This window comes from Mesoplodon bidens, assembly GCF_964165515.1.
Source record: "Mesoplodon bidens genome assembly, chromosome: 1".
Classification (NCBI taxonomy): Eukaryota; Metazoa; Chordata; class Mammalia; order Artiodactyla; family Ziphiidae; genus Mesoplodon; species Mesoplodon bidens.
This window is the reverse complement of record NC_138176.1, coordinates 140,324,752-140,339,785: the sequence shown is the minus strand read 5'-3', so window position 1 is coordinate 140,339,785 and position 15,034 is coordinate 140,324,752. Positions and strand designations below refer to the sequence as shown.

The following is a 15,034-nucleotide window of genomic DNA, read 5'->3' as shown; positions in this document are numbered from 1 at the left end:
TTTCAAGAAATTTGCCAATATAGCCAAAAGTCTGAGGGAAACTAGTATTTATCTTCCAGATAAAGGTTTATCTTCCAAAGACGTGCATTATCTTCCAAAATAAAAATACTTCAATTTTTAAAAAAATCAAATTTTAATGAAAATTACTTATTAAGAGTTAATCACTTTAACCTCCATCCACAAAGCTCTAATGAAATCAGTTAGAAAAAGACCCACACCCCCAAACTGAAAACTGGACAAAGGACATGAAGAAACAAGCTACAAAAGATATAATAGAAGAAGCCAGTAACCATGAAAATAATATTTAACCTCACTAATATTTTAAAAATAAATAAAAATTAAATAATACTTTTCATTTATCAAAGTGGTTTCCCCCAATTGTGTATTTCACTATAACGTTCAGCTTTGGTGAAGATATGTGAATTTTTCTCATATTCTGCTAATAGTTAGGAAAAAGGGATGGTCACTCTAAGCAGGGTAAGAAGGCTAGTTTACACATAACTAGATCAACCTGATGTCACCAGACTGCTTGAGTTAAATATTTTATGAGGTTAAACAATCCTATTTCCCTACATGCTATTAAAATTGTTTGAAAATTTTATATAAGCCTACAGGAGAATAAAGACGTAATGTTAGAGTGTAACTCTTAACACAATTCAGGCATTGAATTACAAGTTGTAAAAACCCAATGTCAGATTAAACATCCTTGGAATATAAATCTATAAAACTCTGATAATAATAAGAATAAAGCAAGACCCGAATATTTAACATTTAAAATTAGATAAAATATAAAAATTAGCCTAGCATGTATACTCTTTCTCTTAGATAAGGTGCAAATAAAACATAAATACAGTATTTTTAGACAGCTAACTCTCTATATAGCACTGTTCTTAGCATGTTTCATTTAAAAATTACCTTTTTCATGCTCATAAGACTCCTATACCTTTATAAGATAAACTGAACTTCAGTGAAGGAGAACAGACAAGGGAAAAGAGACACAAAAACCCTAAGCTGATACATGTTTGGTTTCAGTACAGCAGCGGTTCTCGGTGTTTTCTAGCTCCATTATATTCTTATGCACAACACTAAACAGTAACATCCCCCAAAATGCACAGTGACTCAATGACTGAGGTGTTTTAGATAAGGATGAGTAGGGGTGGGTGGATGTAGCTTTAAAAAGACCCCAGTGGAGTCTATGAAAGCTGCCTGTAGTACCCTCACCCCCCAAAACAGGTCTTTAGGGATAAAAAATTACTACTTTGTGGTCATAATCTTATATGTACATGCATATTACACACATATTTACGAAGAGATTTATATAATACAGAAAAGTAACAAAATACCACAAAATTGCTTACTTATAATTATTTACTTATATTGGTTAGTAGTAAACATGTTGATGACAACATAAGAAAGAAAAGGTATAAGGTAAATGGCCTTTGAACAAGACCAAAAGTCAAAAATATCTCTTATTTTAAAAGGCAAAAGCAAAATTCTTAGTTTAAAAAGCAAGCCTACACCTTTTACAAAAACTAACTCAAAATGGATCATAGATCATAGATCTCTGATCATAGATCATAGATCATAGATCGAAATGTAAAATGCAAAACTATAAAATTCCCAGACTATAAGAAGGAGAAAATCTAACAGTTCTTGGGTTTAGCTATGACTTTATTAGATACAACACTAAAATCACAACCCATGAAAGAAAAATTGATAAACTGAGCTGTATTAAAATTACTAAATTCAGCTCTGCAAAAGATACTGTTAAGAGAATGAAAAGACACAGACTGGGAGAAAACCTTTGCAAAACACGTATCCGGTAAACTGTTATCCAAAATATATAACAATTCTTAAAATGCAATTAGAAGATAAACAATCCAATTAAAAAATGGGCAAAACATCTGAATAGACCCCTCACCAAAGAAGACATACAGATGACAAGCAAGCATATGAAAAGATGTTCCACATCATACGTCTTCAGAGAAATGCAAATTAAGACAACAATGAGATACCACCGTGGATGGAAAATGTCACCTGCCATATCAGTAAACAAAGGGTGCTGCCAACGTCAAGCCATTAGCCACTGCAGTCCCCCCAACATGCACTCTGAGGGGATTCAGGATGGAGAAAAGCAGGATCCAGGCCCTAGATAGTTAAGGTGCATATCAAAGGAATGATTTCAATGAGCCCAGACTCTTGCATCTTTCTATGTGCTAATGAATTTAGCACATAGGAAAGTGCTAAATTCATTAACATGAGATGTCTGGGTTTTTTTAATTAACAGTAACCTTTTGATGTTCCAACTACCTGGCTTTTTGTTGCAAAAACTCCTATGTTTCCTAGCTCCTCCCTTACCTCTTAGGAGCAGTCCCTCAGAGCTATCTTAGAGGCTGCCTCCTAGGCCGAAGTCCTCAGCAAGTCTGCCAAATAATACACAATTCTCAACTTTTAGGTTGTGCTTTTTGTTTTTTTTTTTCAGTCAACACCACTACACAACTATTACAATGATCAAAATCTATAACAATGACAGAAACAAATGCTGGTGAGGATGTGGAACAACAGGAACTCTCAGTCACCACTGGTGAGAATGTAAAAGGGAAGACAGTTTGAAGGTTTCTTACAAAACTAAATATATTCTTACCACACAACACAGCAACTGTGCTCTTTGGTATTTCCCCAAAGGAGGTGAAAACATATACACACAAAAACCTGCACACGGATGTTTTCATCAGCTTTATTCATAATTGCCAAAACTTAGAACCAACCAAGATGTCCTTCAGTAGGTGAATGGATAAACAAACTGTGGTACATCGGACAATGGAGTATTATTCAGTGCTAAAACAAAATGAATTATATAGCCATGAAAAGACTTGGAAGAAACTTAAATGCATATTACTAAGTAAAATAAGCCAATCTGAAAAGGCTACACACTGTGTGATTCCAACTATTTGACATTCTAGAAAAGGCAAAACTATGAAGACAATAAAAAGATGAGTGACTTCCAGGGGTTGGAGGGAGGGAAGGATACATAGGTGGAGCACAGGTGGAGCACAGAGGATTTTTAGGGGCACAGTACTATTCTGTATGATGCTGTAATGATGGATACATGCCATTATACATTTGTCAAAACCCATAGAATGCACAACACCAAGATTGATATTGTAAACTATGGACTTTGGGTGATTATGATGTGTCTATGTAGGTTCATCAATTGTAACAAATGTATCAAATTAATGTAAAATGTCAATAGTAGGGGAAATGGGTGGGGCTGGGAGGGGTGGGTAGCAGAAGCGGGTACATGGGAACTCTCTGTACTTTCTGTTCAAATTTCTGTAAACTTGAAACTGCTCTTCACAAAAAAAAAGTCTATTAATTTTTTAAAAAAGAAAGAAAAGCCTACTCTATTCCTGTCAGCCAGAAGAACCAAAGGTGCTGAGAAGAGTCACAATAAACAGCAGACCAATCCAAAGCTTAAAACAATAATGTACTTGGACCAAGAGAAGAAAACAGTTTTAAGTCAATTACAATAAAATGTCAAAAACACAAATCAGGTTATATGGTAGACAAATTGAAAGCAGAAACAAAGATAGCAAAATCAGATTAGGGAATAAAAGAAAACTTCAACTTCTGGGGAGGCCAGTTGGATTGGTGTATCTTTCAACCAACTATCCAAAGCAAAACTCTACATTTGAAAGCAACTGTTTCTGAAGAGAAGAAAAGTAATGTGCACGCTGTACATGTTGAGAGGTACAATATGAAAGCATTGTTTGATGGATTCAGCGCACAAACACAATTTGCTATACAAGGCAAGGTATACCTCAAAATTCCTTCATGAATGAAGGAATCTCATACCAGACACCATTCACTTCTTATGGAAACAAAACATTATTTAATATTTATTAAGATATTTTGCATGTTATCTTATTTTATGCTAACAAATCAAATCTTATCTCAAGCGATAAGCTGGTAAACGCCTCTCTTTAAAAAAAAAAAAAAAAAAGTGTCCTGATTTGCAGCATTTGCTAATTTCCATCATGGAAATACTCCTCCCATCATGGCTGATTTCAAGCCGCCAATAATTTAACAACCAGATGGTAAAATTCCTGGCAGGAACCAGGTGCAAAACACCACATCAAGTTACTGTTCATGTATGACAAGGAAACTGACTTCTAATTAAAGTCGATTGTCCCATTTGAATGGAATGTGAACTTAAGTTCTCAGTTTAAGAACTTTCAGATCAGTGGCTTTATTTCCTCCACAACTGCCAGATTTTGATATATCATTTTTTCTTCCTTAAAAGTCTATATTATTAACATATTCTTTGCTTAGAATGACTATTTGCCAAATCAAGTACTTTTGTTGCTTTTCAAATTCATTTATATAAAATGGGCTAAAAAGAAAAAGTGTCCCCATTTTGATCAGATATATATTTACCTCTATTTTCTTTTAACTCTCTTTTAGTTATATTTACTCCATTTAAATCTGTCTTGGGGTGTTATACAACAAAAATTTAAAAATTCTTCCTCAACATTTAATCAGTTCTTCTCACTGCCTTTACTAAAATTTTGTCACTGATTTTATTATCATAAACTAAATTCATACTCAAATATGCTTCCTATTCTGCTCATTAACAATCAGTTTTTGTATCAGTACCATTCTTTTAATTATTGTAACTTTTCATAATAGTTTTTATCATCTGTTGGCACAAATACTCCTGGTGTACTCATTATCTTCAGGAATTTCTCACCTATTGTCATTCACTTATACTTCCAAGCTTATGCATACTTTCACAAAATAATTAGAAGAAAATTGACATCTTAATTAAGACTTCTTATCTAGAACCTGGATACCCTCACTAATTTGTCTTCTTTCATGTACCCAAAGGAAAATGTATACTTTCCTTCATAGGGGAATCTATTTAATTCTTATTAATTCTGTTCCTAAATACTTTAAGTGTCTATTCTATGTGAATGAAATCATTTTCCTCACTACTCAGTCCAACTTTTTTGCTTCTGGATGAATTTCAATGGATAGAAAACTTAAGACTTTTGCTTGTTCTTTGGACAGCTGTTCCTAAAATGTTTATTTATCCTAGGCTAAACTATTCCCATTGAAAACAATTTCTAAACATAGAAGTCCTATGACATCTTTGGCACATTTCCAATGTTTTTTACTTGAAATCTACTACAGAAATATCGCTTATTATAAAGCTGAAGAAAAATGACCTATCATCTAAATAATCCATTATTCACTCAGCCAGAGTCTCCCTGAGGTTATTATTTTCCTGTAGTCCTTTGAACCTTCAGAAGCTCGCCTAAGAAACTCTTCTAAAATTTAGAAATAATGTGGTATTTTTAAAATATGCATGGACCTAGGAGTCAGAAGACAAGAGCCCTGGACTTGGCTACTGAATATCATTATAATCTTGGTCAAAATATTTAACCTCTCTAAGCTCTGCTTCCCCACCAGAAAATGAACGAGTTGACTTATATCTCAACTGTGGGTAGGGTATCAGAAGCAACAAAAAAGTTGTTTTCATTTTGGTTCTCCACTCTTCTGCCCATAAAAATATTCACTGCCAATGAAAAACCTATTGTGGCAAAATCTTCTCCTCTGGCCAGACATGAACCAGGGCCTCACCACAGGATAGCCCTAAAGTGAAAAGATGAACACCAAAATCCTGCAGCAAACATACCCAGTTGTTTCATCCAGCAAACGTACCTAGACCCAGGGCTTGGCAGAGGTAGATAACTGCATATGGTTGTGTAGCCATTTTTCTTTGACTTCCAAGAAGGCGAGCAGAATCTAAATAGGTGGGCTGAGTCCTCTATACCCCTGAGGCTGATATGACTTAAACAAACCAAGAACAAAGTGGCTTCCTCTTAATATCTCAATTGATAGCTAACTAAGGCTCACAGAGACTGAGCCTGCTTTCCCTTCCATCACTCTTGGGATTATACTTTAAAATAGTACTGTAGCTGTATGGCTCACACACTTAATTAGCTGACAAAGAAATATAACTGCACACCTATTGGTATCCAGCAGCCAGAGACAAAGGAAACAAATAAAATATTTACCATTCACCAGCAGCAAATATTTTTATAGGTTTCAAAACACCAAATCTATTTCAATTAAAACAAATTAAACAAAGATGTTGATTCTTGCTTTATTATTCAACACCATCCTGAAGGTTATGGGATGATATAAGTAAATGCAATAATACAAGAAAATGAAATATTGTTATAAATATTGAAAAAGAAGACATGAAATTTCTTTATTAACTAGCAATTATGTAGGAATGAAAATCGATAAAAACCTATTCTATTCACAAGTATAAATAGGTAGGGATACATTTAATAAAAAAGCATAGGACTTATATAAAGGAAAATTCAAGAACTTCTTAAAGAACATAAAAAGAAGACATGAACAAAGGTAAGGACATACTTATAGATAAAAGCATTTGTTATTATGTGTCAATTCTCACAAAATTAATATATTAATTAGTAAATTCCGATTAAGATTTCAGGACTATTTTGTTCAGGTTATATTGGATAAAATTATCTTAGAATATACTAGGAGGAATAAATACCTAAGAACAGCTAAAAATATTATTTATAAAGAATACAAACACTATTCTCTAAATCAGAAGATAATATAATCAGAACAGATTATAACTATAATCAAAACGTATATCAAAATATAACATAAAATGTTGAACATCACTAATCACAAGGGAAATGCAAATCAAAATCACACTGAGATACCATCTTACACCTGTCAGAATGGCTATCATCAAAAAGACCACAAATAACAAATGTTGGCAAGGATGTGGAGAAAAGGGAACCCTTGTACACTGTTGGTGGGAGTGTAAATTGGTGCAGGCACTGTGGAAAACAATATGGAGGTTTCTCAAAAATCTAAAAATAGAACTACCATATGACCAAGCAATTCCACTCCTGGGTATATATCCGAAAAAAGCAAAAACACTAATTCAAAAAGATACGTGCACCCCAATGTTCACAGCAGCATTGATAACAATTGCCAAGACATGGAAGCAACCTAAGTGTCCATCAACAGATGAATAGATAAAGAAGATATGGTATATATATATATATATATATATATATATATATATATATATATGTAAGTATGTGTATACGGAATACTACTCACCCATAAAAAAGAATGAAATTTTGCCATTTGCAACAACATGGATGGACCTGGAGGACATTATGCTAGGAGAAGTAAATCAGACAGAGAAAGACAAATACTGTATGACATTACTTATATGTGGAATCTAAAATATAACTAACTAGTGAATATAACAAAAAAGAAGCAGACTCACAGATATAGAGAACAAACTAGTGGTTACCAGTGGGAAGAGGGAAGGGGAGAGGGGCAATATAGTGGTAGGGGATTAAGAGGTACAAACTATTACATATAAATAAGCTACAAGGATACAATGTACAACACAGGGAATATAGCCAATATTTTGTGACTATGGAGTACAACCTTTAAAAATTGTGAATCACTATATTGTACACCTGTAACTTATGTAATATTGTACATCAAATATACTTCAATTAATAAAAACTTAGTAAAATGGGTAAATATATATATAATGACTATATCAGAACACAATGTAAAAGTAATGAACTTAGTGAATATTAAGTACAGATAAATTAGATTAATATAAAAGATTAGAGAACCTCCCCCAAATCCCAGAATAAGAATTCAACATAGGCAAGATTAGAGGGGAGGGAATGATTTATTTAGTAATAATGTTGGACTATCTTCCTACTCATCTGCAGAAAAATAAACATAATATACTCAAAAACCAAATTCCAGATGGATATAAAGTAAAAATGTTTTAAAGTCTTAGAAAAAAAAATTCAAAGGCAACATGTATAATCCAGGAGAGAGGAGGCTTTTAGCCAAGATAGAAAGCCCAAAATTATAAAAAAAATAAAAAAAGAGAGTGAGAGAGAGAGAAAGAAAAAGATGAATGTACTCAATAACCAAATAAAATTTTTAAATATTTATAAGGCAAATGATACCATAAACAAGGAAGGACAAAGTCAGGGAAAAAATAGAATGCAGATGACAGAAAGTATAAAATATTCAAAGAGCTCTTACAAATTTTTTAAAAAAGACAACACAACAGAGAAAAAACTGGCAAAAGACATAATTAGACAATTCACATAAGAACCAATCTAAGAAGACAACAAACAGATGAAAAAATATTCAAACTTTGTAATGCCCAGAAAATGAAAATTAAACTAGCAGTGAGCTTTCATTTTATACACAAATGTTAAATTTGTGCCAAATATTAAAAAGAATAATTGGATCTACTGCTGGCAAGGTATAGGGAAATTAACACTTAGCACACTGCTGATGGAAATGTCATGTCCACCTAAGTACAGTCCAGTAGGGTGGACAAAAGGATGAGTATTCTGGCCCCTATAGCAGAACATGACAGATATAAATTTCTTAGATCTTTAGGCTCTTCCATGCAACTTCCTGATTACAATTTAGCTTTTATGACCTACCTCACAGGAGAGCAAAGAATGGTCTGCCAGCTCCAGCATTAACGTTCATTCACTTGGCGTATTTCTCACTGTAAATTAGTAAATTGGCAAACATAAAAGCTTGTCTCTGTCAGACTGTTTATAACAATTCTGCCCTCTGGAAAAGATTTCATATCCACTCGCAGCATTCTGGCTAAATCAAGTTTTCTGACCTGATGCTGGTCTTTGCCAGCCTTCTCTGGCAATTCCTTAAATCAGAATCAAAATCTTTGGAGGGAGGCCCAGGCATCTGTATGTTTTTGAAAACTTCCTAACGTGGTTCTACTGTGCAGCCAGGGTGAAAAGCACTGCCTTCCACTATTCTCCTAAAGCAGAACAGTTGGTTCTATACAATGATTTTACTTAAAACTAATTCTGATGATAAACTTTGAAAAACACAGTAAACAAGGAAACCTTCTTATATAATACCACAAATAATATCCATCAAGCAATTCAGAGAGAGTTAAATGAATGCATGTCAGGGACAAAGCTCTAGGAAGCAAAGTGAAGGATCGTTCATAAGATAACTCAAAAACCTAATTTTAAAAAGTCATATAGAGGACTTCCCTGGTGGCACAGTGGTTAAGAATCCTCCTGCCAATGAAGGGGACATGGGTTCAAGCCCTGGCCCAGGAAGATCCCACGCGCCACAATTACTGAGCCTGCACTCTAGAGCCTGCAAGCCACAACTACTGAAGCCCGCGCACCTAGAGCCCGTGCTCTGCAAGAGAAGCCACAACAATGAGAAGCCCACGCACTGCAATGAAGACCCAACACAACCAAAAATAAAAACAAATAAATAAATAATTTTAAAAAAAAGTCATACATAGTTCTCCCAGTTCATACTAGAAATCTTGATGAATTGATTTCTCTCTCAGGGTTTCAGCCACTTCACTTTACTCACTGTCCGTGACCCAAACCACATACCTTGGTGCCCAATCAATCCTCTGCCTTTCATTAGCTGTGATTTCAAAGGGTAAAGTTTCAATGATCTAAACTTCATTGATTCCTCCCTGTGCCCTATATTCCATATCTAGTCTACCCATCAAATCCCATCACTACTAAAAGTAATCCCCCCATCCTTTTTCTGCATAGCTAAATTTTAAGTTTAGGTCCTAATAACAGTCTATGTAAACTCCTGAAAAGTCTTCCTTCACAGTTATCCCTGCCTCTTAGCGGACGAAATATCGACTTCACATAGCAGCCAAAGGGACTACTTTATTCTTGAACCATTACTAGGCTCTTATATACCAAACCATGGTAATCCAGTGCCTCTGTACTCTGCATAAAAATGCACCACTGGGCTTCCCTGGTGGCGCAGTGGTTGAGAGTCTGCCTGCCAATGCAGGGGACACGGGTTCGTGCCCCGTTCCGGGAAGATCCCACATGCCGCGGAGCGGCTGGGCCCGTGAGCCATGGCCGCTGAGCCTGCGCATCCAGAGCCTGTGATCCGCAACGGGAGAGGCCACAACAGTGAGAGGCCCGCGTACCACACACCCAAAAAAAAAAAAAAAAGCACCACTAATTACCTTCAGGAATATTACTAAAGCCATTTTGTTGGAACATTATTTTCTTTTCTCCCATAGTCTCCCTACGATAAAAATGGCTCATTCATACACTCCTCCAAAATTTTACATGAATTTTCTTCAACTTTTTTTTTTCGAAACAATTTTTTAAGAGCAGCTTTAGGCTCACAGCTAAATTGAGAGGAAGGTACAGAGATTTCCCATAAACCTCCTGCTCCCACACATGCATCCTTCCCCCATTATCAACATCTCCTGGTACATCTGCTACAGTTCATGAATCTATATCGACACATCATCACCCAAAATCCATAGTTTATATTAAGGTTCACTCTTTGTGTTGTACATTCCATAGGTCTGAACAAATGTATCCATCACTGTAGTATCATACAGAGCAGTTCCATTGCCCTAAAAATCCTCTGTGCACCACCTACTCATCCCTCCCTCTCCCCAGCCCCTGGCAATCACTCCTCATTTTACTGTCTCCATAATTTTGCCTTTTCCAGAATGTCATATAGTTGGAAACATACACTATGTAGCCTTTTAGACTGGCTTCTTTCACTTAATAATATGCAATTTTGCTTTCTCCATGTCTTTTCATGGCTTGATAGCTCATTTTATTTTACCACTGGATAATATTCCATAGTCTGGATGTACCGCAGTTTATTCATTTACCTACTCAAGGACATCTTGGTTGCTGAGTTGTGGCAATTATGAATAAAGCTGCTATAAACATCAGTGAAGCTTATTTTAAACAAAAAAGAGCCATTAAGTGCATATAATGTAAATCTGTTGTTATTATGTTACATTGTTACTATATTGCATGTTAATGGACATTAATGTATTCTTCAATTTTTATGAATGCCTTTGCGAGCTACTTTCTGCATCACATGGATCAATACATACAATTGAAATATATAACTTCTAAAACATTTCATATGATTTTCTACTATGAACTACCATCACATTTATAATTCATCATCTTCTAGTAGAAACAGGTCTGACAATTTAGAATTTGGTTTCTATAGCCTTCCCCATTCAAAGTGATTTCTCTTTTTGTAAAAACCCTTAAGATTCACCTGGTTGAAAACAAAATCCCATGTGACTGGCTCTGCTCTCAGGCCATCATGGCGTCTCCCAGTGGGAAGGGAGCCAGGGCTCCGGAGGCTCCTGGTTGCGGGCTCCAGCCACTCAGCCGGGACCTGGTAGACTCCATGGACAACGAGGAGGGGCTGTACATGGGAGTTGAGCGGTGTCCACTGTGTGCAATACCACCCGCCAGCAGCTGACATGCACCAAGTGCGTCCAGAGAGGTGATTTAGTCTACTCCGATCACCATGACCGTGAAAGGTTTATAGACAACAAGGAAAGGTTAAGTCAACTTAAGAGCAAGCAAGAATAATTTCAAAAAGAAGTGTTAGGGACTTCCCTGGTGGCACAGTGGTTAGGACTCCGCTCTCCCAGTGCAGGGGCCCGGGTTCAACCCCTGGTCAGGGAACTAGATACCACATGCATGCCTCAACTAAGAGTTCACATGCCACAATTAAGGAGCCAGTGAGCCACAACTAAGACCCAGTGCAACCAAATAAACAAATAAATATTTAAAAAAAAAAAAAGAAGTGTTAAAGGCTATGGAAGGAAAATGGATAACAGATCAGCTGGGGACGCAGGTTCAATCCCTGGTCAGGGAGCTATGATCCCACATGCCGCAGGGCAACAAAGCCCGCGCTCCACAACTAGAGAGAAGCCTGCGCACCGCGAAAGATTCCGCATGTCGCAAGGGAGATCCCATGTGCCATAGTTAAGACCCGACACAGCCAAATTAATTAATTAATTAATTTAAAAATATATATGCATTTAAAAAAAGAATTACTTAAAAAAATAAATGCTCATCAAAAAAAACCCTTAAAATTTCACTCACTTTAGCAAAATTTTTTAAAATAGCATGCATAATAAAAACCAACTAGTGGACCCAAAATAAAATTTTCAGAAGTAACAGGCACTGTCCTGTAACATCCTGCATTAACAGATTAGGAGGAGGAATAATTAAGAGAACACAGCCCATTCCATCCTGCAAAATGTTAAGCAACTATGACTTTTCAATGTGATAATGAGATTGTAAACTTGGTTACCTCCAGAAAAGAAGTCTAAGGGTTTGGCCAGTAGTGAAACAGTCTAAAACTGAATGATTTGGGGTATAAACACTGTAACAGGCCAGATACCTGTCAGATGTTATATTTAAAATATTCAGCAATCAGGACAGAGGGACAGTCAGAACAGCTTCTGGCTGTAAATACCAGTACAGCCATAAGGATGCATTATAGCTGAATATCAGCAACACTGAAGGTAATAAAAAATCTAGTAATGGAGGCAGAATGTGGTATCTAAAGAGTATGAAAACAGGTAAAAAGCACCAGGGGATCCAAGAAATAACAAGAGATATGGCAGTTAGACAGATTCATAATGCAAAGTCTAAGAACAGGATATATATGGCCATGCACCTAGGGAGGTGGGTTTAATCATTAAAAAGGTATGTCAGCAGAACTTGATTCTCATCCAGTTTTACTTTTGTTTTCGGATGAGAACTTCATTCTCTTGAAGGGCAAAGCAGGGTCTCATATTTGGAAGAAATGGAATACCAAAGATTTTGACAATGCAAGGCTCAGGAAGGAACAAGTACCATTATTAGAGGTGGAGCCTTTGACACAAGAATGGGTAGCAGCCCAGACATTGGAACTGATGAATAAAACCAAGCCAAAACTCAGTGAGGTAAGGCTGATGCTGAGCTGTCTAGACTAGTGAGCAAGGGCTCTCCCAAACCAACGTCCCATCTTAGCATAGGATTGGACCCAAGATCTGATGTAAGACTGAGTCTACACATGACTATAATAGAAGGTACAAACAGGAAAAGGTTGTGACATCAGGATTTATGGAATAGTGGGTCTGAAACTTACCATACATATTACACTGACCTTTTTGATTACTCTCAGACACCTAGGAATACTGTGACCATCTGTGTTACAGTTTCCTGATTTCAAATTTCCTATCTAATTATTAGACTATATATCAAATTTAAAACAAATCATGAAACCAAATACTTAATGAGTTAGATAATCAGCTGCACTTCTCACAACACAAAATGTTTAGACTTGAAGATAAAATCTGCCTTTTGTCAAATGAAGTAAACCTAGCTTAAGGAGTCAGAACATTTAAAATAAAATTGGAGAAAGCAGGCTCATGAATCCTAAACTCAATGATATCTGCAGCTCGGAACTCCAAACTCAGGGACCATCACAGACTTCAACTGTTCCCTTAACAGCACACTGAGTTGGCTGCCTTGTCTAGGCTTCATTTTTTAAAGCAGACAGATTTTTCTGAGGGATGAGAGGGTATCTGGGCACTAAGCAGTAGGTGATTCTTTTTCACTGCGACCAATGGATACGTCTCTGAAGTTAATGTCAATGAGAACATAAATTACCCTACCAAATTCATTTTATAAAAGTCTAGTTAAAAATCTCCTTTACCTCCCATATCTACCCCAAGACCTATTGTTCCTAGTCTTAAACAGTCCCCATAACCATAATTGAGTTAGTATTTTGTAAAGCATTTAGAAGACAACCCACCCACCCATGTGGTAGGCATTACATACATGTTCGCTAAAGAAATAACATTTGTTCCGCCTTCATCTCACATCTGGTCTACTGTAATAGCAACCTAATGCAACTCCCTATATATGCTGCACCCCTCTCTCTTCCCCCTTTTCTGTCCCCATCCCATGAAAAATGGAAGTCTAATGAATTCACCCCAACCACTGTCACAAAGGCCATCAATGACTTCCCATGTGTTTTACGTTTAAGACCAAAATCTATAAGACAGTCTTCAAGATTCCACATGGTCTGGACCCTGCCAACCTTTGCAGCTCATTCCCATTACTGGCCCCATACCTCTCTGCTCCAGCCAAACTGGTCATATTTCCTCCCACCCCCTAGCACATCATATCCCTTCTGCCCACCCACACGTTCCCCGAAATTGTTAACTATTTCTTCCTTCACATTTTGCTAAAGTCTCACTAGATCAGGGGAATCTTTAAATTGAAATATGAAGGATTAAAAGAAGTTAGTTGGATAAAAAGTCTGAGTGTGTGTATGTGTATTTGGTTTATTTGGGGGGGGTTCTTTGTGCACTTTACCTTATCTGAGCCCCCTTTTACTCTACGATAAAAATGGCAATTTATCAACTGATGAATGGATAAACAAAATGTGGTATATTCATACAATGGAATATTACTCAGCCACGAAAAGTAATGAAGTCCCAATATATGCTACAAATGGAATAACCTTGGAAATATGGTAAGTGAAAGAAGACAGTCACAAAATAACACCTATAGTATGATTCCACGTATATGAAATGTCCAGAAGAGGCAAATCCACAGAAACAGAAGTTAGATTATAGGTATGAGGTTTCCTTTTGGTGTGATAAAAATGTTCAACAATTAAAAAGTGGTGATCATTGTACAACTCTGAATACACTAAAAACTACTGAATCACACACTTTAAAAGGATGAATTTTATGGTGTGTGAATTATATCACAAGAAAGCTGTTATTTTTTAAAAAGCAGCAATAATAATAGTTTTCCTCAGATTTTCAGGATAACACGAGATTTAATAAAAGTATGTGTATATGTGATTGTACATACACATACACACACACACACGCACATTTACAATATGTACTTAACACAATACCAGACCCATAAGTACTTCAATAAATGGTACGTATTATTTTAAGCAAATAACACAGATTTTAACTGAAATTAGATGATTGCATAATTGTGCTTTTAGGGTTTGGCTTTTACCATTTTTGCAATCCAAGAAAAACATCTGAGCATTAAAAACTCTGTTTATGAATTTTTTTCACTGTGCAAAAATGCAAGTAAATTAT

The 15,034-nt window shown here is 36.0% G+C and overlaps 1 protein-coding gene across 7 annotated transcripts in view; it reads right to left on the bottom strand.

Moving 5' to 3' along the window:
• The window catches only part of FRYL (FRY like transcription coactivator), a 246,852-nt gene that overhangs the window by 141,186 nt on the left and 90,632 nt on the right, over positions 1-15,034 (bottom strand). The window contains exon 4 of one of the 7 annotated variants that reach the window (XM_081234991.1): positions 8,553-8,620. The exons of the other annotated variants lie outside the window; for them this stretch is intronic. The gene's annotated coding sequence lies outside the window, so the exon portion shown is untranslated. The remainder of the gene's footprint in view (positions 1-8,552; positions 8,621-15,034) is intronic. 7 annotated transcript variants of the gene reach the window in all.